This window comes from Hemicordylus capensis, chromosome 4, assembly GCF_027244095.1.
Source record: "Hemicordylus capensis ecotype Gifberg chromosome 4, rHemCap1.1.pri, whole genome shotgun sequence".
Taxonomy (NCBI): domain Eukaryota; kingdom Metazoa; phylum Chordata; class Lepidosauria; order Squamata; family Cordylidae; genus Hemicordylus; species Hemicordylus capensis.
In genome coordinates, this window is record NC_069660.1 from 108397252 (window position 1) to 108420509 (window position 23258).

Consider the following 23258-nt stretch of genomic DNA (forward strand, 5'->3'; position numbering starts at 1 on the left):
TTGCTCTCCTTTCCCCCCGCCACAGCTCCTGCTTTATTGCTCAGTCAGCCACCCACTCACAGCTGCCCCCTCCCCACTGCTTACTCGCTCACTCACCCCTCCCTGCTGCTCGCTTGCTCACTCTCTCCTTGCTCACTCACTCGCCCCCTCCCCACTGCTCTCTTGCTCACTCACCCGCTCCCCACCGCTCACTCGCTCACTCATCCCCTCCCTGCCACTCGCTCTCTCACTCTCTGCTTGCTCGCTCACTCGCAAGCAGTGAATGTTTTAAGGAATTTTTCAGTACAAACTATTAAAATTAAAACAACAAATTTGATCCATTTATGTCTTATCAATGAGCTTGATAAGACACTTAACTGGCTAAAAACTATACATTATATGCAGAGATCAATATCAGTATATCATCTATTTCAAAACATTTTGTGAATTTCAAATAGGCATAGAGCTGAAGAGCTGAAGAAGTATTAATTGCATTATTACGTCTACACGAAGTAATAAAGAATTCTTTTGGGACAAGTCTTAAGTCTACTCCTCCAGTGTTTCCTAACTCTTCCACAAAAGCCTTACATCATTGATAGATCACCTCAGGGTCAAAGTAGTAGCTAAAATTCTCCATGCCTTACATAATGGTAACAAAGTTATTCTAACTTTGTTTCTGGGTGTTTTATGGTTTAATTGATTTTAAAGTTTTAAATGTAACTGTTATGGAATTTTATTGTATTTTAATTGTTGTAAACTGCCTTGAGATGCTTAATGCAACAGAATAAAAATTGAAAAATAAAAATAAATCCAACCCCCGCAAATAAATTTTCTTTGACAGTGTTGACAAATATCATGTACTTTGAGATCTCTACACGTTATTCAGAATAATTTGAAAATGTGGGTATTGCATTAAGCATTATTCCAGCTATGTAGAAAATTCAGTAATCCAGCCTGTACATTGTACATCAACATATAATGATGGTTTTAGAAATGAGGCTCTATGCACCCATACTTTGCCTTGATCAGAGAACCATCAGGCAGAAATTCATCAGGGGCATCTCTAGGAAGTGATTGGGGATACTAAAATGCCTGTGAAATGCCTGTATGGATGCATCCCTCCCTCCCCAGTTCAATGTCCAACTGAAATACCTTCATTTTTTCATTTCTTAAGTATGTCCAAGTGAAGCTTCTACTGTATATGATAATTAGGAGATATATTCCTACTGATAGGGGAAACAATTCCCAAAGAAAGATACCATACTATACAATTGTCATTGAAGAAGAACTTTCTTAAGCTCAAAATACATCAGGCAAGAGTTTTTATGATCGAATAAAGAACAGATTATCATTTATACAGCTTCTGGGATCTTCTTGCTTCTTGGTGCCATGTCATTCCCATTCTCAGATGGGGCACAATCTACCCTGATACCATCTCAAGGTTAAGCTAGAGGTTAAATTAAACTGTGTACTTGAACATGTTATGTACTCTAGGAGTGGTAAATGGTACATTTTGTATCCACATGCTCCATAGATTTATATATTATTAGCCTTTATTCTGCAATGTTTACATGAATACATTTAGAGGCAATGTTTGCAGTAAATTCTTCTTTCAGTCTTTTCTATCCCGTTTCCTAACAAAATACATGAACTAGCCTTTTCCCTTTTAATTCTACTCTGAACATACTTTATTATTTGTTATAATTTTTGTAATATATGTATAATATATTTTGTGTATTATTTCATATTTAATATGTGTATTAAAATTTGCACTTAATATTAGTAAATCATTACCATATGTAATTATTTTTAAATGTACTGCCTGCCAGGGCTCTATGAAACCTCCTGTTTTTACTACCTCATAGTGCATCACACACACACACTGTGTATTTAAGATTTAAATCTTCCCTTCAAAGTTACTTGAAGCACAACTCTTATGGTCTTATCAACAGCTACTAGTCTGAGAGCTAAAGGCCACCTCCAGCCTCAGAGGCAGGATGCCTCTGAATACCAGTTGTAGGAGAGTGACAGCAAGAGAGAGAGCATGGCCTCAAATCCTGCCTGTAGGCTTCCAGCGGTATCTGGTGGGCCACTATGTGAAACAGAATGCTGGACTAGATGGGCCTTGGGCCTGATCCAGCAGGGCTGCTCTTAACTCACAGCCCTTGCCTCTGTACTCCAGTACTGTACATATTAAGTATTCACATTCACATTTTCAAGAGTATGCATCACAATGATGGAAAAAATATACTCTTGTATATTTGGTTTCATCTGATTACACTCTTTAACCACTCTTGGCCTGAGGGTGGTTAAAAGGCATTAAGGGGAAATTAACTGACATTAAGTGAACTTGAACACACAGTGCATCCATTACTCATACAAGAAGGAAAGATGCAACAGAAATTCAAATGTTAGGTACACAAATGACAGTCTCTTTCTCTTTTATTATGAAGACTCTATGTGCAATCGAGAGAAGTGATCAGAAATGTATGGATCAGAACAGTAGGCTTACTCCTGCTAAATGAATAAAAGAGGCACCTTTTAGAAGTGGTGATTCGCTTTAGTTAGCAGGTGGAGAGCAACTGGCCCTATCCATCCTCAGCAGAGCATCCCTCCAGTAGCTGTTGCTGGTGTCTGTCATATGCTTCTCTTTTAGATTGTGAGCCCTTTGGGAATAGGGAGTCATTATATCTATTTATTTTTATCTATGTAAACCGCTTTGGGAACTTTTGTTGAAAAGTGGTATATAAATATTTGTCATATTTGTATCTCACTGCCCCTTTTCTGCTTGGGAGTGCAGAAAGGAAGCCACACCAAAATCAGAAATAATGGCAATGAGCATTAAAAGCATTCTAAAAAGTAACAGGGAGAGTGATGACAGCCCTCCTTGTTTTAAGGCAGACTTGTAACATTTTAAGGGTCCTAGTAGCCAGCATCATTTTGTTTTTTAAGAAGCTACTATTCACAGAACTGAATGAACGGAGTGGGCTCTGGTCCACAGAAGTTTATGGCCCAATAAATCTGTGAGCCTTTGAGATGCCACAAGACTTTTTGTTATACAGATTCTTAGGCATCTACATAAACTTCTCAGGCACCAGTCAGAGAGGAAGTTATCTCCCCACTTCCAAAAGGATAGTGTTGGGGGAAAAAACTGATATTTGGAAAATCACCAAATTCCATTTAAAATGTGTGACAACTTACAACCCTGTTGCCGATTGCTTTATGTTTGGTTTCATCTGATTATGCTATATTAACCTTTTGCCATCTTATAGAATTCTATCCTACTTTCTTCTTTTCTGCTTACTAGCATTTTGTCCTATTCTACAGCTCTTACAGTCTATATTCTACCTCTTTATATCCTGAATCTCAACAAAGTTAGAGCCAAATCTATGAAACACTGCTTTTTGGTGCTGGCACAGCAAGTGTGCCATTTATTGATTAAAATAATATATAATTACAGAAGCAACATTTAAACTAAAATAAGAAGCTCTCACTGGAACAGAAATTGGCAAAAAAGCAATGGTGCAATATGTAAATACTACAAAAAACACTAAAGAGCATTTAAAATTAAGAGATGTAACTGAATGGTAGTTTAATAGGAAGAATTTAAAAACTGAAGCATGAACTGGAATAATGAATCCATGCTAAAACTAAACATCATGGTTACCATCTTCCCCACCTTAATGGCTAATCTACATTTCAACTGTTCTTTGTTACACAGTTGACTTTAAGTGGATTTTTAGATTAGCTTCTTAATTAACTCATCTTTTGAGCAAAAAGATGCCATCATTATCATCGATATCATTGCTACATGACATCATTGCCCCAAAGGAACTGGGGAAACACACTCAAAAGAAGCATCAAAATAGTCATTTGTCCAATTATCTATGAAGACGGAAGTAAACTCCAAACTTCTCAATCTGTTTTAGAGAAAACCTCTAATATTTGACTTCTAATATTAGAGTCCCCTCTAATAGCTCCACACAAATTCTCACTGTATTTGCCTCAGGACATACCTGTCCCCCCCCCCGCCCCCGCCTCAGTCAGAACTACTGTATGATGGAGTTCTTCTTTTAATTTCTGGATTGTTTCACTAAAGAATTAATAGGCATCTAGTAGGGAATGCTGGTAGGGAAGCTAGCAGGGAATGAAGCATTAGTAAGAACCTTCAACAGCACACTTCATTCACTCTATGAAACACTAAGGTGAATATAGCCTTGATGTGATTGAGAATGACTTGCAAGACTGTTTTACCATTGTGTAACTTGGTAGTAGTGACCGTAGTGATCAGCTATAAGTAGATACTGCTTGCCACTACACTTGAAGAAATCTGTTATTAACTAGGGGTGTGCAATTCAGTATTTTCGGTGTTTCGGTTTGGACCCAAACCGAAACATGCCTGTTCTGTTCTGTGCCCGAATTTTGCTCACCTGAATCACCCCCAATTCGGTTCGGATTCGGATTTACCCGAATCTGAATCTGAATCGATTCGGGTAAGAAAAACAGGTCCTGGGGCCAAAAGGGTGGGGTGGGGTGGTAATGCCCAATGGGTGGAGGCTACCACCCAAATTTCAGGGGGATTGGGCAAAGGGCTAATTTTTGATGATTTTTTGAAATTTTAGTGTCTTTGGGGCAGATCGGGGGCAGAAAGTGGGATCTGGGCCAGAAGAGTGAAGTGGGGTGGTAGTGTCTAATGGGTGGAGGCTACCACCCCAATTGCAGAGTGATTGGGAAGAGGGCTGATTTTTGGTGAATTTCTGAAGTTTACACGTTTTCAAGGTTTTCCCCCATTAGGTAGAATGGGGGGTGTATCGCTTCATGTTGGGGCGAAAGGGGTGGCCTAGAGCGGTGTGGGGTTGGTCGTAGTGCCAGGTAGGGGCAAGGAAGCTACCTGAATTTTTTCAAAGGATTTGGGCAGAGGGCTGATTTTTGGTTAATTGTTGAAGTTCATGTCTTTAAGGTTTAGATTCTATGATAGCAAATTAGAGTGGATTCATGGTGTGTCATTGAAAATCTCATTTGCTATCATAGAATCCACACTCAGAATACCTCAGAAACAACAGAACCCTGTACGCCATGGGTTAGAAACCCATGGGGGTGGTTGGCACCCTATGTGCACTACACCACCACTCGCTCTGGGCCACCCCAGCACCCCCCAAGTGCACTTATGGGGCTGCTGAAAGCTCCATTCTATTATAACTTATGAGGAAAAACCTTAAAGATGCGTAAACTTCAACAATTAACCAAAAATTAGCCCTCTGCCCAAATCCTTTGAAAAAATTCAGGTAGCTTCCTTGCACCTACCCGGCACTACCACCAACCCCACACTGCTCTAGGCCACCCCTTTCCCCCCGACGTGAAGCGATACACCCTCCATTATACTTAATGGGGGGAAACCTTAAAGACACATAACCGCCTTCGGGTTGTTTTTAACGAAAGGCGGTATAGAAATGTAAAAAATAAAATAAAATAAAATAAAACTTCAGAAATTCACCAAAAATCAGCCCTCTTCCCAATCACTCTGCAATTGGGGTGGTAGCCTCCACCCATTAGGCACTACCACCCCACCCCACTCTTGTGGCCCAGATCCCACATTATGCCCCCTATCTGCCCCAAAGACACTAACGCTTCAGTAATTCACCAAAAATCAGCCCTTTGCCCAATCCCTGTGCAATTGGGGTGGTAACCTCAACCCATTAGGTACTACCACCCCACCCCACCCCACTCTTTTGGCCCCAGGACCTTTTCAATTAAAGTAAAAGGAAAGCAATTTCTGCATTGAAATCAATGGAGGCAAAAAGGCGGGGAATTCAAAGAGACCTCAAACTGGAAACGGAAGGGAAAGAAGAAGACAAGGCTGGCACTTTTCTAGGGCACAAAAAGGAGACCCGAAACACCCGAAAAATTTGGACGCAAAACAGGGGTGATTCGTTTAGGGTCCGAAAATTATCGGGTCTCATCATGGGTGATTCGGTTCGGATCTAAATCACCCGAAATTGGTCGTTTCGGGCACAGATCATTCTGCGCCCGAAACGTTTTGCACATCCCTATTATTAACACGTTCCAGTCTAGATTCCAGTTGTCACAGGCCCTCCATACTTCTATCTTGGGTACCTTACAGATACCAAACCATTTTTGATTGCCTACATTTCGCAGGATTCATAGCACTTGCATGCTGTGGTAGCAGTATAAGTGCCAGGTGCTGGAGAAGGGGCTCCCTGCCCCCTCCATATCCTCTCTTTGTTTTCTAACCAAATAAAGCTTTGTGTGTCAGAACTACAAAAAAGCTGGAAACCCTCTATTGGGGCCGGATTGGATTGGATTGGTTTGGAACATGTCAAGATGTCTTCCAGATTTTTGCAGTGGTGGGGGGATAGCTTGGCATTTTCCAACTCATTCCCAGTTTGCCTATTACTACTCACTGGCAATTTGAGCTCTAAACTTTATTTGGTTTTACGCAAAGAAAATAACAAAGAGCAAATGAATTATGTATTTTTAAAAAGTATATTTTATCCCACTTTCTGAGTCCCCCCAAAGCAGCTGACTGTATTCATAACATATGGAAACATCAAAACCAAAAAAACATGACAGCAGATGGGGGCAAGGGGAAAAAAGAGAATAATAAACTGAAACATAAGATTTTCAAGACCCTGCTTTTACAAACAGAACACACACATAAACATATACCCCCTAATACTATGCATGTTTACTCAGAGATACACAGTACCAAGTTAAATGAGGTCTACTCCCAGGTGAATATGCATAGAATTGCAGACTTGAAAAGACAGGAAGCTGGCTCATAGACCATTGGTCCATCTAGCTCAGTATTGTCTACACTGACTGGCAGTGGTTCTCCAAGGTTTCAGGAAGGAGTCTCTCTCAGCCCTACATGGAGAAGGGATCCTGGGACCTTCTGCTTGATGCTAAAGGACTGAGCCACAACCCCATCCCCTAAGGAATATCTTATAGCAAACAGGGCTCACATATAGTTACTCATCCAAATGCAAACCAGGGCAGACAATTCATGCTCCCTACCATAAGACCAGCTATCCTACTCCAAAGCTTGTGTCTCCCTGAACAAGAAAACAAAATTCTCTCTGAAAAGAGACAATTCTGAACTGATTCAGAAGCAGGCACTGCTCTCTAGCTCTCTCATACCACAGGGCATTTGGTCTTTCAAAGTCACTCTAGTGGAAGAAAGGTATAAACGGTGTATGCAAAATTATGGCGGCCAACACAATAGTGCCAGGGACTAAGAGGCAAAATAGCACATGGAATTACAGTCTGCAGCTAAGTTTACAGACTGAAACCAGCAAGCTTTGCAAATTTTGCATGCAAAGTAAGGAGAATGCAATCAAAATCACTGGGTTTTATAAGGGATGTGCCAATTACAGAACATAAAAGTATCTAGTGGTGTTGTTATGATGTGCAAGAACTCATACAAAAATTATAATGGTGCCAATATGCTAGCTCTTAAGAGCAGTATTTGTATACTGTGCTGCAATGTATTATTAGGAAAAGCAAGAAAAAGACAGCTTTTCACTTTTAAGACAATCTTACACTCTTCTTAAAAAAATGAGGGAGATTTATTTTGAAGTGTGCTAAAGGCTTTTCAGAAAGAAAATCTAAAAATTAACATACTAACCAGCAAAATGCACTAATTTACATAAAGATTTCCATTTTCTTATTTCATAACTATACCAGTGGGCAGCATCTTCATTTTCAATTCCTTATTCTGAGCATTGTGTGGGGAGAAAATAAGTTTAGCATTTTGAATTTCTTGGGACAGGACCAGGTGTCAGATATGTGAGAACTGTAAATGTACAGCCGGGCAAGTAAAATAAAACTATATTAACATTTTTCTGGTTACTGTCAAACATAATCAATGATACTAGGGAAAAAACAGGGATTTTTATTTGGGTGTGTGTGTGTGAAGGGAAAGGACATGATAAAGTAGATTTGAGAGGACAACTTTTATTTCACATACGGACTTTTCAAAAATGGAAATATATCTATATCTCAACATTAAATTTCTGTAGCCTGTCTTGAACTCACAGAATAGTGCATATTATAAATACAAATGTTCTAATCCTAGACATGTTTACTTAAAAATAAGTACTATTTATTGTAATATGCCAACTTGCCATTATAGAAACCTGCCATGTAACAGAAAAACAAGTCTTGTACATTGAACATTAAAAAGCATTGCAAATTATTACAAAAATCAATAATCATGATACCAGGGAAACACCAACATCTCTACAATAGTCCAAAATAATCAATTCTTTAGTCTTAGAACACTGGCGGTGCTAAAGTGAGAAACTTTGTTGCCCTAAATGTAACATACTTTACAGTATCCTTTAGCAAAAAAGAAAACTTATTCTGGTAAGAATCTTGCATCTTTGAAGCGAACAAAGGATGAACTTAATTGGCACTGAGGTCTTTGTACATTTCACATTCAAATATAAGATCGGTAAGATATCAAAAGCAGACTCTGTTTCTTCCAGGGATACCCACAATTCGGCCCTCCCATTCCAAAGGAGAAAGAATGTTCAGTTGGGCTTTAGAAAAGGCTATTCTTAGCTTCACATCAGTTAGCTGCCTTACACAAACTCAAGTTCTGAAACAGGCGCTCGGAACATAAGATATTCATGGAATAGTACACAACGTGGTGTAGTGGTTAGAGTGCTGGACTAGGGCCGAGGAGACCCGAGTTCAAATCCCCATTCAGCCATGAAACTAGCTGGGTGACTCTGGGCCAGTCACTTCTCTCTCAGCCTAACCTACTTCACAGGGTTGTTGTGAAAGAGAAACTCAAGTATGTAGTACACTCTGGGCTCCTTGGAGGAAGAGCGGGATATAAATGTAATAATAATAATAATAATAATAATAATAATAATAATAATAATAATAATAATATGTCCACCCAGCAAGTTTTGGATTGTGTCTTCCTTCAAAGCACCATAAAAGGTGTGTGTGTGGGGAGGGGGCTTCTTAATGCTTACAAAAGACTCCACTAATGTTTAGTTTCAGAAGGGGACACACTTTTGGTGCAATCTCAAGGTTGTTGTTTTACCAGCTGTATGGAGATTTCACATTGGTGGAATTTTCTGAGGAAGGCCATGGCTGAAACAACTCAGACAGATATATGTGTCCTGCTCAAATACCTTTTGTCCTGAGCACCTATTTATGGCTTCAGCTCTCTGCCCCCCTTTTGGTCCCCTTTCCCCCCATCTGAGCTAAAATGCCTTCTCCTTGACAAATTCATCACCCTATTTGCTGGTGATAAACAGAAGGCATTTTGGTAATTTTCAAGTGGAAAGATGAAGGACAGTCCTGCAAGTAGTGGTGTTGTCCCCAGTGTTGATTGTTGTCTTGGCCACTTCATCCCCAGAATCCCCCTGGAATCACATATCATTACATAATACTATGCTGAAAGGACTTGTGCAAAAAGATGACAGCCACCAGTTTCTGATTGCCAAGAACACCACCTTTGCCTTCACAAAAGAGGTGCACTGGCAGCTTTACCAGAAGTTAGGGTAAGTGGTTTCATACCCTCTTGCAGGGGTGTGCATGAACCAAAATCTGTGATTTGAATTGAGGTTGAATTGAATAACAGAGCCTGCAAACTGATTTGTTGAAAGCAGCTGGCTGGGAAAATGGGTTTCAAAATTGTGCTTTTTTTCTGGTGAGGGCTGGTCTGCCAACTGAAGTCAGCAGGTGGACTAGCCATCTGCTCTGAACTTAGCACATCAGCCTGCCTTGCTTTTTTCTGGGGAGAGCTGGTCTACCAACTGGGGTCTCTCAGTGGGTCGGGAGCCCACTGCTCCAGACTTAGCATGTCAGCCTACCTCAGAGGACTGATCTACCCATGTTGACCAGTCCTCCAAGGTGGGCTGACATGCTAAGTCCGGAATAGATGGATTATCTACCCTCTGTACCCAATTTGTAGACCAGCCCTCCCTGGAAAAAAGCACTATTTTGAGGCCAGTTTTTCCAGCAAAATAGGCTTCAAAATGGTGTGTGAATCATCCAAATTGATTCGGGTCAAATCAGGGGTGAATCTTCTCGATCCTATATCAGGCCCTCTATTTTGAGGGTGATTCAATTTGGGGTTGAATCTGAAAATTACCCCCTATTTGACCCAAATAGATTCAAGGGTGAATCAATTTGCACACCCCTATTATTTTGTGCCCCCACCTCCAAAGTTTTAATCAAAAGTTATCTTCAAAGAAATGTGGCTCAGTTCTAATGCACATCCACATATTTATGATTGCAACCTTAAGTAAAATTCTAATTTAAGATTCTATTTATATTTTGATTTAATTCTAGTCTTCAGGTGCTACTGAAAATGCAAGTCTTTCTCCCCCTAAACAACACACAATAATGAAGAACCTTATAAAATCTGTCTTGTAGAAGTAGGCCTTGCACAAGTGAAGAAGTGTGCCTGTAACAGCTGCATACAGAAATTCAAGAGGAGGAGGGTTTTTTCCACCAGAGAAAGGCAGTAATGAAATTCTTCTTCTCAATTATTTTTGCCTGATATGTGGCAGTTAGAATGTTGGAGGTATGGCAGGAAAAGAGGTGGCAACTGCTGTATTACAGCCACCTTGACAAATGATCCACTATTGCAGTACAGATGGCTCAGGCAAACACCACCTCAGGGCAGTGGGGCAAATGATGATGCATTTCATCAGAAAATGCCAACTTCAGAATTGTGGGGAGAAAGGAAGAGGTGGCAGCAATGTTAAAAGTGAAAACAAATGGTAGAAGAGCAAGTGGAGTGTCAAGATTAAGCTTGTATTGAAAAGCTGGGGGCAAATTAGCTAAACATAGTTCACATTATTTTATTTTGAATGTAAGTATGAATCAACTAACTAAGCTATTAATGAGTCACACATCACTTGTGACATTGCTGCTTAAGCAACCATCCATTCTCTACAGCATCAAGGCTGCCTTAAGAGTCTGCAGCAACCCTGACAAATGTGCAGCAGCTCTGTACCGCTGCACATCATGCCAGCCAAGGTCAATAGTGATGTCAAGAAGCTTCAGCCTCTGGGTGCGTTTCAAGTGGCCCCTCTCCTAATTTGTAGTGTTAGTTTTTAGAAGCAGCTGGTCCAGTTAATCAGAGGGAAGGACAGACTCTGCAGAATTATGTGTGGTACTCACAACTGAAGCACTTTCCTTTCCTTTGCTTTGGCCTACCTGCCATTCTTCAACACTGAAGCGATTTTCAAGATCACATGAGAAGGCTACCCTCTTTTGTGGGGAAGAAGCCCCAAAGTGCTTACCTCCCCGCAGATAATCACAACCAGGGCTCTGGGCAGGTGGATCAGTGGCACAGATGAGCGGTGGTTCTCCTGCTGTCTGCCTGAACCTCTCCCGGCAGCTCCAGGGGGTCGGATGAAGATAAATGCTGCCATGCAATGCCCTGCCCCCCACCCAGTGATGCACCGTGCGAGTGCCTGGCACATTTCTAGGATCCCCTCCCCACCCCGAGTGTGCCTGCCATGGCTGCATGCCGCCTCAGCAGGCACACGATCTGGAAACCCATTTTGGGGGCACACTCATGCCCAAATGCCAGGTTAAGAGGCAGGCTCCATAAGTGGGCTTGCCACTGAGCTGCTGCTGGGGTCCACATGGACATTGATTTGGATGCAGTCCAACATGGAGGCAGCTGCTCAAACCAGCAACTCAGGTATGGTGCATTCAAGGCAACCACATGTGGGAGAGGAACAAGCTTAGTGTTCTCTAGCCATGATCTGGCAGAGCCCCCCCCCCCATTATTAGGAAGAAGGCTGTGACCCAATCAACATGCTGGCTGCTAGGAGCTGGATCTGACACAGCCCACTGACATGGCAGCTGAGGGTAAGCCATGGTATGGCACAGCTGAGTCAGCTATGTGGAAAGAACTAGGTCTTGCCTGACCTAGTCAGAGTGTTGGGCACACAGAGAGGTCATTGCACTGTGTTCTTCCCATGTTTGGAAGCTGTGTGTGCTCCCAACTTTTGATTGTGTGGCGGCGGCGGGGGCACTTGGCCCGCTAGCAGATATGAGGCTGCGGGGGCGGCCCGGCCCGGCCCGGCAGCATGGAGTTGGTGGCGACGGGACTCGGCCCGGCCGTGGCGGTGGGACTCGGCCCGCCCGCACAGATGTTCTGCGCCCGGGCCCACTAGTATTTATTTATTTATTCATTTACATTTATGTCCCGCTCTTCCTCCAAGGAGCCCAGAGCAGTGTACTACATACTTGAGTTTCTCCTCACAACAACCCTGTGAAGTAGGTTAGGCTGAGAGAGAAGTGACTGGCCCAGTCACCCAGCTAGTATCATGGCTGAATGAGGATTTGAACTCAAGTTTCCCTGGTCCTAGTCCAGCACTCTAACCACTACACCACACTGGCTCTGTGGTTGCCAGGATCCTGTTTCATGCAGTGGTCCACAAGATGCCTCTGAGAAGCCCACAGGTAAAGCTAAGATCATGCTCTCTTGCTGTTGCTCTCCTACAACTGGTATTCGGGCATCTTTCCTCTGAATCTGGGGGTGACCTATAGCCACCAGACTAGAAGCCATTGATAGACCTGTTCTCCATGAATTTGTCTAAGACCCTTTTAAAGCTATCGAAGCTAGTGGCCACCATCACATCCTATGGCAGAGAATTCCATAGATTAATTACGTGTTGTGTGCAAAAGTACTTCCTCTTGTCGGACCTAAATTTCCCAGCCTTCAGTTTCAGAGGATGATCCCCAGTTCTAATGCTATGAGAGAGGTAGAAATTCCCTCTGTCCACTCTCTCTACTCCATGCATAATGTTATATACGTCTACCATTTCTCCCTGTGGTCACCTCTTTTCCAAACTAAAAAGCCCCAGATGCTGTAGCCTTGCCTCATAAGGAAGGTGCTCCAGGCCTCTGATCATCTTGGTTGCTCTCTTCTACACCTTTTCCAGTTCTACAATATCCTCCTTAAGATACAATGCACATAGAACTGCACACAGTACTCCAAATGTTGCCACACCATAGATTTGTATAAGGGCATTATAGTACTAGAATTTTTATTTCAGATCCCCTTGATAATTCCAAGTATGGAATTGGTATTTTTCACAGTTGCTGTGCACTGAGTCGACACTTTCAACAAGCTGTCCACCATGACCCCAAGATCTGTTTCCTGGTCAGTCACCGACAGCTCAGATCCCATCAATGTATATGTGGGTTTTTTTTGCCCCAGTATCATCACTTTACACTTGCTAACACTGAACCACATTTGCCATTTTGTTGCCTAGTTTGAGAGATCTTTTTGGAGCTCTTCACAATCTGTTCTGGATTTGACTACCCTAAATAGTTTAGTGTCATTTGCAAATTTTGCCCCTGCTTACCTCCACTTCTAAATCATTTATGAACTAGCTAAAGAGCACTGGTCCCAGTACAGATCTTTGGGGAACCTCAGTTCTTACTTCCCTCCACTGAGAAAACTGTCAATTTATCTCTGCTCTCTGCTTTCTGTCCTTCAACCAGTTATCAATCCACATATGAACCTGTCCCCTTATCCCATGACAACTAAGTTTACTCAAGAGCTTTTGGTGGGGAACTTTGACAAAAGCCTTTTGGAAGTCCAAATATACTATGTCAACCGGATCACCTTTATCCACATGCCTATTGACACTCAAAGAACTCCAAAAGCTTAGTGAGACAAGACTTGCCCTTGCAGAAGCCATGCTGGTCCTCCTTCAGCAAATCCTATTCTCCTATATGTTTAACAATTTTCTCCTTAAGTATGCTTTCCATCAATTTAGCTGGCACAGAAGTTAAGCTTGTAGTTTCCTGAATCCCCCACGCAACAGTATCCCTTTATTAGATATTACATTATTCTATTATTATTTATTACAGATATTATACATTTTTGCTAGGAGATATGCAATTTCTCATTTGAGTCCCTTCAGAACTTGTGGTGGATGCAATCTGGCCCTAGCAGTTTGTTAATTTTTTAGTTTCTCAAGACAGCTTAGAACATCCTCTCTCGTCTCCTGAAACTGGCCCAGTTCCTGTAGTACTCTTTTCCTTCCTTCCTTTCATTCTGGCCTTGCAAGTCCTGATGTGGAAAAAAGCCTCTGGAAGAGCCTTCCCATCTCTTACAACTTTTAAAAAGGCAGTCAAGATGCATTTGTTCACCCAGGCTTTTAATTAGATACTGTTTTAATTAGATATTGAGCCGGGTCTCACGATCGGTGAGGCCGGTTTGGTGAGCTGAGCGGGGAGAGTGGGCTAAGCTCTTGATCAGGGAGGGAGCCCTGGGTGGCCGATGATGGATGACGGATGAGATGACGGCTCCGTGACGGAGCTGGCAGGGGCTGGGGAGAGCGGGGGCCATTTGGCCCCCGGAAGCTCCAGCATGCCCTGCTCGAGCGTGCAGGGCACGCTGGCAAGACCCCCGGAGCCGGGAGGCAGCTTTTCACCTCCCCTCCGGAGATCTCCCCGTGAGTAGCTGCGGTGCGGAGCCACGCCACAGCTACTCACAATTTTTAAAAAGGGTTTGCGGAGCACTTGCTCCACAAACCCGGTTTTAGGGGAAGGGTATTTAGGCAAGTTAACCACCTGGGTGCCACCAGGCTCACTTGCAAACCCGGTGGCTCCCACGATCAGCCAGAATTGGGCTAGGCTCCCCTAGCCCGATTTTGGCTGATTGTGGGAATAGCCCCACTGTTTTAATGATCTGTTTTAATTGTTTTAACATTGTTTTAAAATTATTGTAATGTTTTGACCTATCTGTTGTGATTTATATGGGGGTGGGGTTAAACTGCCCAGAGACTTGTGTTTGGGGCAGTATACAAATATTTTATTTATGTATTTATTTGATTTCTATACCACCCTTCTAGAAATGGCTCAGGGTGGTTTACATTAAAATAAAACTAAAATCAATTAACTGTTAAAATTGAAAACTGTAAAAACAACATAAAACCATTATTAAAACAATTAAAACAGTTTTTAAATCCCTGGAAAACCAGGCCAAACCTTTACAGTTTAAAAACACTGTGGTGTTAATATTTATATTTCTGTTCTAATTGTTATTGGTTTTAATGGTTTCTGTTTTTAATTGTAAACCGCCCTGAACCATTTTGAAAGGGCGGTATAAAAATTGAATAAATAAATAAATAAATAAATACCCTGGAAGGCTAGGCCATACCCTGGAAAGCCAGGCCTTCTCTTGAAGGCCAATAATGAACTCAGATTTCTGCTGGGAGTACATTCCACAGTCCAGGAGCAGCTACAGAGAAGGCCCGCCTCTGAGTCGCCACAAGACATGCTGGTGGCAAATGAAGATGGACCTCCTCAGATGAACTTAACGTGTGGTGGGGATTGTGCAGAAGAAGGTGCTCTCTAAGATAACTCAAACCTAAGCCATTCAGGGCTTTAAAGGTAATAACCAGCACTTTGTATTTTGCCTGGAAAGATATCGGCAGCCAGTGCAACTGTTTTAAAACAGGCATAATATGGTCTCTCCAGGTTGCCCCAGAGACAAATCTGGCTGCCGCATTTTGAACTAACTGAAGTTTCTGAACTACAAACAAAGGCAGCCCCATGTAGAGTGCATTGCAATAGTCAAGCCTGGAGGTTACCAGCTGATGCACCACCATTTTAAGGACATCTTCTTCAAGGAATGGATGCAACTGTCGAATCAGCTGAAGCTAATATAAAGCACTCCTGTCCATAGCCTCCACCTGAGATACCAGGGTGAGGGCTAGGTCCAGGAGTACTCCGAAGCTGCATACCTGCTCCTTCCGGGGAAGTGCAACTCCATCCAGCACAGGAAGCTTTAACTCATCCCTCAAATTCTGAGCCCCTACAATGAGCACTTTGGTCTTGCTTGGATTCAGTTCAATTTGTTATCCCTCATCCTGCCCATTACTGCATTTAGGGAATGAATACCATTTCCTGATGATGATGATGATGATGATGATGATGATGATGATGATGACGACAAGGGGAAATAGATTTGGGTGTCATCAGCATACTGATAACACTCAACAGCAAATATCCTGATGACCTCACCTAGCGGTTTCACGTAGATATTAAAAAGCATTGGTGACAGAATGGAGCCCTGAGGGACTCCATATACCAGCTCATATTTTGAGGAGCATCTGTCACCAAGCTCCACCATCTGGAATCTACCCAAGAGATAGGAGCAGAAGCACTGCAAACCAGGGTCCTATCCCCAATTTCCCCAGGCGATCCAGAAGGATATCATGGTCAATGGTATTGAACGCTGCCAAGAGATCCAGAAGAACCAGCACTGTCACACTCCCTCTGTCGATTCTCTGGTAAAGGTCATCCATCAGGCTGACTGAGGCTATCTCAACTCCATAGCCAGCAATAAAGCCAGTTTGAAATGGGTCTAGATAATCAGTTTCCTCCAAAACCTGGTTGGCCACCACCTTCTCAATCACCTTGCCCAACCAAGAGAGTCTCCCCCCTCGCCACATGTGTGTCAGTCATGGCTGCAAGCAGCTGCAGCTGACACACAATCAGTTAGCCCAGTTTGGGGCTAATTTGCACCCCAAACTAACTCACACCCAAAACCCGGGTTAAGCGGTGGGCTACTTTAGAAGGTGCACCATTGCACCGCTGCCAGGAGCAATGTGGCTGCTGGTGGTCATGATAATAACCACTCTTATTAACAGAAGTGTTTCTCTATTCATCCTGAAAACACTGGAATGGTATGCTTATATTTCTAATATGCACTCAAAAGTAAACCAACTAGTTATGTTTGTTATTGTATTCAAAAAATCATTCATCTTCAGCATTTTTTTGAGATATAGATTACCTTGAATGCCATAGACTTCTTTATATTGTCTTTTAAAGTATCCAGATTCACATTCCTAAACCATTCCTAATGAGTCAAGCCTAGAAAATGTCAGATAGAGGTCATCACTAGCATTTCATAAACAGTAAATTATAATTAAATAGACTGTGGCTTTTGCTAATGATAGCCTACTCAAAGCATTTTAAGGACAAATACCCAATGATGCAATGAGTTCAGCTACCAAAAGACCAGCTATAAATCAATGCAAAGAAAACAAAAGTGATAGTGATTGCAAAGGCAATGAGGAATGAAAGATGGTCAGGCACCAGAGGAAAGCCAATCTTTTTCATACTATACTAGGTTATCTCTGGCCACTGGGGAGTAAAGAGAGAGGGAGAGAGAGAGAGAGAGAGAGAGAGAGAGCGCAAAGCATCTTTGTCTGGAAGAATTTTATAGCACACTTTTACCTGCAAACACTGTTCCATATCACAGTTAAAAGCAGAGATGTGCTCAAGCACTCGGATTCAATTTCATCAGGCAGTGATCCAGACGACGAGAATGAGGAAATGTCACTGTCCACTTATCCAAAATCCTTTCTTTGCATGTACGGCTCTTTGCAATGAAGATGATTTGAGAGATTTAGCTAGCTATATTGGTTTAATATGTTCATGTGTCTTCATATTTATTTTATGGAGCAACTACAAAATAAGGTAACCAAGGAAGATTTAAAAAAAATAAAACAAACCTCAATGTTATACGGGAGACATCATTTTTTAAAAAACTGAAGATTATTTATAGATCATTAGCATGTGATATTATTTGCAAGAGTGTGAAATACTGTACAATGTTTTACATTATAATACAGACTTCTTATATTAAGATAGGAAAGCAATAGACAGAACAGTTTTAAATTTGGATCAGTGGTAGAGCATCTGCTTTGCATGCAGAAGGTCTCAGGTTTGATCCCTGGCATTTCCAGGTAGGGCTGGGAAAACCTTTGTCTGAAAGCCTGGCAAGTGGTCTCCCAGTCAGTATAGACAATTATGTGCTAGACAGACCAATGGTCTTACTCAGTACAAGGTAAATTCATATCCAAGCCATCCCACACACAATTCTGGCAAATGCAACGCATGTGCAGAAGGAGGTTTGTGTGTGAAGATCAGTCAATTCTAATTTCAGAAATGTAAACTTTTTTTAAAGGTTATTCATTTTACAGTATTCCAAATGTAAGGTTTTATAGTACTCCAAGTGTAAAATGGTATATTTTAGATACAACTTGACAAGTAGCTTGAATTTTCTGCTCTATATGCAGTTAGTAATTATTTTGTGTTTTTGACATAGTTGCAGTCAACTTATGTTGCAGTCAAGTTGACTGCAATTATGTTGCATATTTGCAGTCAAGTTGCAGTTAATTATGTTAGGTTGATTGGTGCGGGCTGGATATCATTTATGGATATACAGCTTTGTGGCAGGGGACTTCTTAGTGTTTGCAAGATGTTCACACTTGAGATGAAGGCAGCATTTTCTATCTGCTTTGTCCCTTAACTACTAGATCCTCCTAGTTCCTATCCAAATACCAGATTGTGTCTTTCACACCTGGCAATCCTATCTGGCATCACAATTCTGTTTCAAGAGAAATTCAAACTTTGTAAAGAGCAATTTTTCACATGAAAATGTGCCTTTGTTTTGCTGTTAATACAGGCAGAGAGGAAGCACCATTACAATTTGTTATCCATGCCAGTTTAAGTGGCACGATTTGCCATTTAGATGGTCTAAAGAAGGGAATCTTAGTATACCAGACATAAAAAATATAGGTTCATGTGCAAAATTATGAGTGTTAATATTTAACCAATTTGTATTTCAGCATAAGATGAATTTTGATTTTTGATCTACTCAATGACTTAAATACTGAAATACTAAATGTCTCCAGTTGCACAAAGAAAACTGCATGTGATTCACCCACCGGGCACAACGGGAGAGGAGAGCTGGTCTTGTGGTAGCAAGCATGACTTGTCCCCATAGCTAGGCAGGGTCTGCCCTGGTTGCATCTGAATGGGAGACTTGATGTGTGAGCACTGTGAAATATTCCCCTTAGGGGATGAAGCTGCTCTGGGGAGAGCAGAAGGTTTCAGGTTTGCTCTCAGATAGGGCTGAGGGAGATTCCTGCCTATAACCTTGGAGAAGCCGCTGCCAGTCTGTGAAGACAATACTGAGCTAGATAAACCAATGTTCTGACTCAGTATATGGCAGTTTCCTATGTTTCCTATGTAACTAACTCCCAGCCAAACGTTAATATTTGCTAGAAAATGGCATAACTTCCCTAAATGTCTATCTGGAGGCATTAATGGGCTGCATGAGGGATAGCAAACTAAAGCTGAATCCAAGTAAGGCGGAGGTACTGATTGGGGGGGGGGGGTTAAGACTCGAGAGATGGTTTAGCTCTGCCTATTCTGCATGGGGTTACACTCCCCCTGAAAGATCAGGTATGTGGCTTGGGAGTGCTCCTGGATCCAAAACTCTCTCTGGTTTCTCAGGTTTAGGCAGTGGCCAGGAGCACTTTTTATCAGCTTCGGCTAATACATCAGCTACATCCATTTCTGGAGGTAAATGACCTTAAGACAGCCATACATATGCTGGCAACCTTCAGGACTGACCATTGTATGCACTCTAGGTGGGGCTGCTTTTGTACATAGTTCAGAAAACTAGTTCAGAATGTGGCAGCCAGGTTGGTCTTTGGGACAACCCGAAGGGACCATATAACACCAATTCTGAAAGAATTGCACTGGTTGTTGATATGTTTCCAAGCAAAATACAAAGTATTGGTAATTACCAATAAAGCCTGAATGGCTTAGGTCCAAGAGTATAAGAGACCACTTTCTTTGTCATTAACCCTGCTGCCTATTAAGATCATCTGGGAAGTTACGGTTACATTTGAAGCCAGCTCATCTGGTGTTGACTCAGGGCTGGGCTTCCCTTATGGCTGCCCCGCAGCTAGTGGTGTACACGGAACCGGTCTGGGGCCATAGAAAAGGCCTCTGGACCGGTCCGGAATTCTGGCGGCCTGGCGGTTCAGCAGGGCGGGGGAGTGTGTCTTTAAGGGTGGTGGTGGTAGTACTTACTCCCCCCCCCACCGCTCTTCCCCCTCTGGCGCTGGTGTTTCTAAAAACATTCTTGGGGCGGCAGAGTTCCTCCCTGCCACTCCTGCCCCCATCGTTGTCTGAAAAGCGTGAAACTAGAAAGAGCGAAGGGCGTATGTGCGCAGCCAGCTCTTTCTAGTTTTACGCTTTTCAGACAACAACGGGGGCAGGGGCGGCAGGGAGGAACTCTGCTGCCCCAAGAACGTTTTTAGAAACACCAGTGCTGGAGGGGGAAGAGCGGCGGGGGGGGGAGTACTACCACCCCCACTTAAAGACACACTCCCCCCAGTGCCGTACCACGCTTCTGTGGTTCTGTGCACATCCCTACCCACAGCTTTGGGATGCACTCCCTGTCAAAATAAGAGATTCTCCATCTCTGATTGTTTTTAAAAAGACCTTTAAGACACACCTGTTTTCTCAGGCTTTTAATTAAAATTAATTGTAAACTGCTTAGTTTTATTCTATGAAATTGTTTTGTTTTACTCTGTGGGTTATTTTTAATTGTTTTTATTCTGCAAAAGTGTTTTGTTTGTTTTTGTTTTTATATCGTAACTTGGATTGTGTACACCATACACACACACACACACACACACACACACACACACACACACACATGGATGGTGGTATATGAATAGGATAAATAAACAATCTTTTATGACTAATTCACGTAGTCCCAAATTCTGAAATCATTAACTCACATAAAAATTCAGGAAGTGATTTTTTATGTTGCAAGACCATGTTGGCCTTTATGCACATAAGACCTGAGCAAGAATTTCATCTAATGCATGCAGAACAGGCTCTACATACATTTAAGCTCACCTGAATAAACCCTGACTTAACTAACAGCCGGTTAAATACTTCATTTAAGCTCTATGGACATCAAAGTGAACAGAACTGCTTAAATCTAGATTCATATTATATTAGACAGGACTTTTGGCTATCTATATAAAGCACTAATTGTTTTCAAAGAGAAGTTCTTCAGAGAAAAAGGCAAGTCTTAGAAATCTCTGCCCCACTAATATCCTGGGTATTTGACCTCCTCGGTCCACAAACAAACATTTTAAGCGAATCTAAGAAAAGTCCCATCATCCATGCAGATTGCTGGCATCACACTGGAGGGTCTGCAACAACAAACTAATATAAAAGCACTATAATATTAAATATTAAAGCAATGTTAATTATTAAAATGCAACTTCAGAGACACAAGGGTACCAGAGTAACAAGTGTTCTGTAACTTCATTCAATTTTATTTCAAAAACCTCTTCATAAAGGATGCAAAAATAAGAACAAAATATTCATTTAAAATGATTTGCCAAAGAAAATATCTGGATTATGTCACAGGAAGGACTAAAACCTAATGAGTTTGTAACTCTTTGCATATTAGTACAAGTTTTATGTTCATTTGAGAGACAACTGTTTTTGAAAGTTACATGAACCATTTTATTCTAACTAGCTTCTAGCACATTCACAAAAAGCAGGCAAACAATATAAAATCTCTCTTATCTTCTACAGTCCTAAACACTTATTATTTTATTTTACTCCTTCCTCATGTCCTAGATCCTCATGCAGCTTTCATCTGGGTGTGGAGGAATAGCTATCCCACCACACTATCATGGGTGACAGATCCCACCTCTACCACCATGTGTGGAGGAATCACCCCAACGCACTACCACAAGTGACAGATCCCACTTCTTCCAACACATGTGGAGGAACAGCCCTCTGTTTCTTCTAACCTTCTTACCACTGCTACCAAGTGGACTTTTGGTATGGATGGGTCCACTACAACAGCTCTTCACCATATATACATATATATGTGTGTGTGTACACACACACACACACACACACACACACACACACACACACACCCTTAGGCATGTGGAAAGGCTTATAGGCATGGGGTGAAGACCAACCAACAAGTTTCTAATTTTTTATAACAAGAACGTTTATTTTTATTTTTAAAATTTGTTCAATTAAATCATTACTTTTGCATCAAAAAATACAAATTCAAAATGGTTTACAACAGAGCATGTCAGGGGAAAATAAAAACTGGGAAAACGCAATCACTACCTGACTCTGTACCGGTCCATAAGCAGAGTCCTCTGTGCTTTCTTTTCAATTTCTGTCTTGCTGGGTAGTCTCTTGTTCTAACTACAGCACAGGTCTGAGACTCAATCCAGCCTGGCTCTTCCTAGTGATTTCAGCTGAAATCTAGTGATTTCAGCTAGGCTTCTCTTCTTGCTGGCTGCTCATTCTCTGCTTTCCTGGACTCACTCTACCAGACTTCTAGACTGTATTCCTTCTTCTGCAACCTCCCGCTCTGAATTGCTCCAGAAAACTTGACTTGACTCTGACTTCCAGGCCTCTATTCCCTTGACTTACCTCAGCAGACTCTTGATTTGACTTCTCCGACTCTCTCTCAACCCTCTCAAAACTCTCCCAATATATACAGTTTCTCTGGCCCAACTCGCATTTCCCTCCAAAAATCAAATGTCAAAATACAGAAAAACAAGTTTGAATTTTTTAACCCTGCCAGCCTTCTCCATGCACAGGAATTTGCAACCATAGAATCCTATTTACAATGATGCAGTTTTTGGAATATACTATAATTTATAATTTATTCATAATGCAAGGGCTATTTACAAAAAGAAGTTTGGGGATATTAACAATAATACAGGGGCTTATTTACAGAAACCCAAGAGGTTTAAGCCTCGTTCCTCCACATGGTTCTAGGAAAAGTAGGCAGACTGCATAAATTCCCTTGAGACAAACCTGTAAACTCACAAAAACACAAATCAATTTACAGTTACTATAAAGGAATATAAAGCAATGTCTTTTGCAATTAACCACAGGAGACTAACCATGAATGTGATATATTGCAGATAATATGAAATGTTCCACTACAAGAGATGAGCATATGCACACAGACATATATCCCACAGTTTCCATTGAGACAATGGTGGACTTTAATTCCCTATTATGCCCATGAAGCCAAATAGAGATGCCATCAAATTTCTATAGGCTTGAGATCAAATAAGAACTTGGCATAGGGGGTGGGCCTTGAAATTTTTTACTCCCAAAGAGAGAGGCAAATATCTAAGCCTTCAAAGTTCTTCTCCAAGTTCAATCTGGAGAACGCGTGCTCACATCTGCCACCCATAAGCACATAGCCTTCAGTCCTTTGCTTACCCATTGAGAATTTGCTTACCCATGGAGTGGGAGAAACAGCAATGTCAAGAGTGGGGCAAAGATAGCTTTTCTTCTTTTCTTATCCCCCCTGCTACTACCCAGTAGCCCATGCATGCTGCTCTGCAGTGTACACAAAGTAAAGCTGTGAAATGGGGAACCCC

General features: G+C 41.8%; 1 protein-coding gene across 7 annotated transcripts in view; it reads right to left on the reverse strand.

Annotated features, from left to right (window-relative positions):
• Positions 1-23258, reverse strand: part of NEGR1 (neuronal growth regulator 1) — a 746066-nt gene that overhangs the window by 578546 nt on the left and 144262 nt on the right. The window lies entirely within an intron of this gene.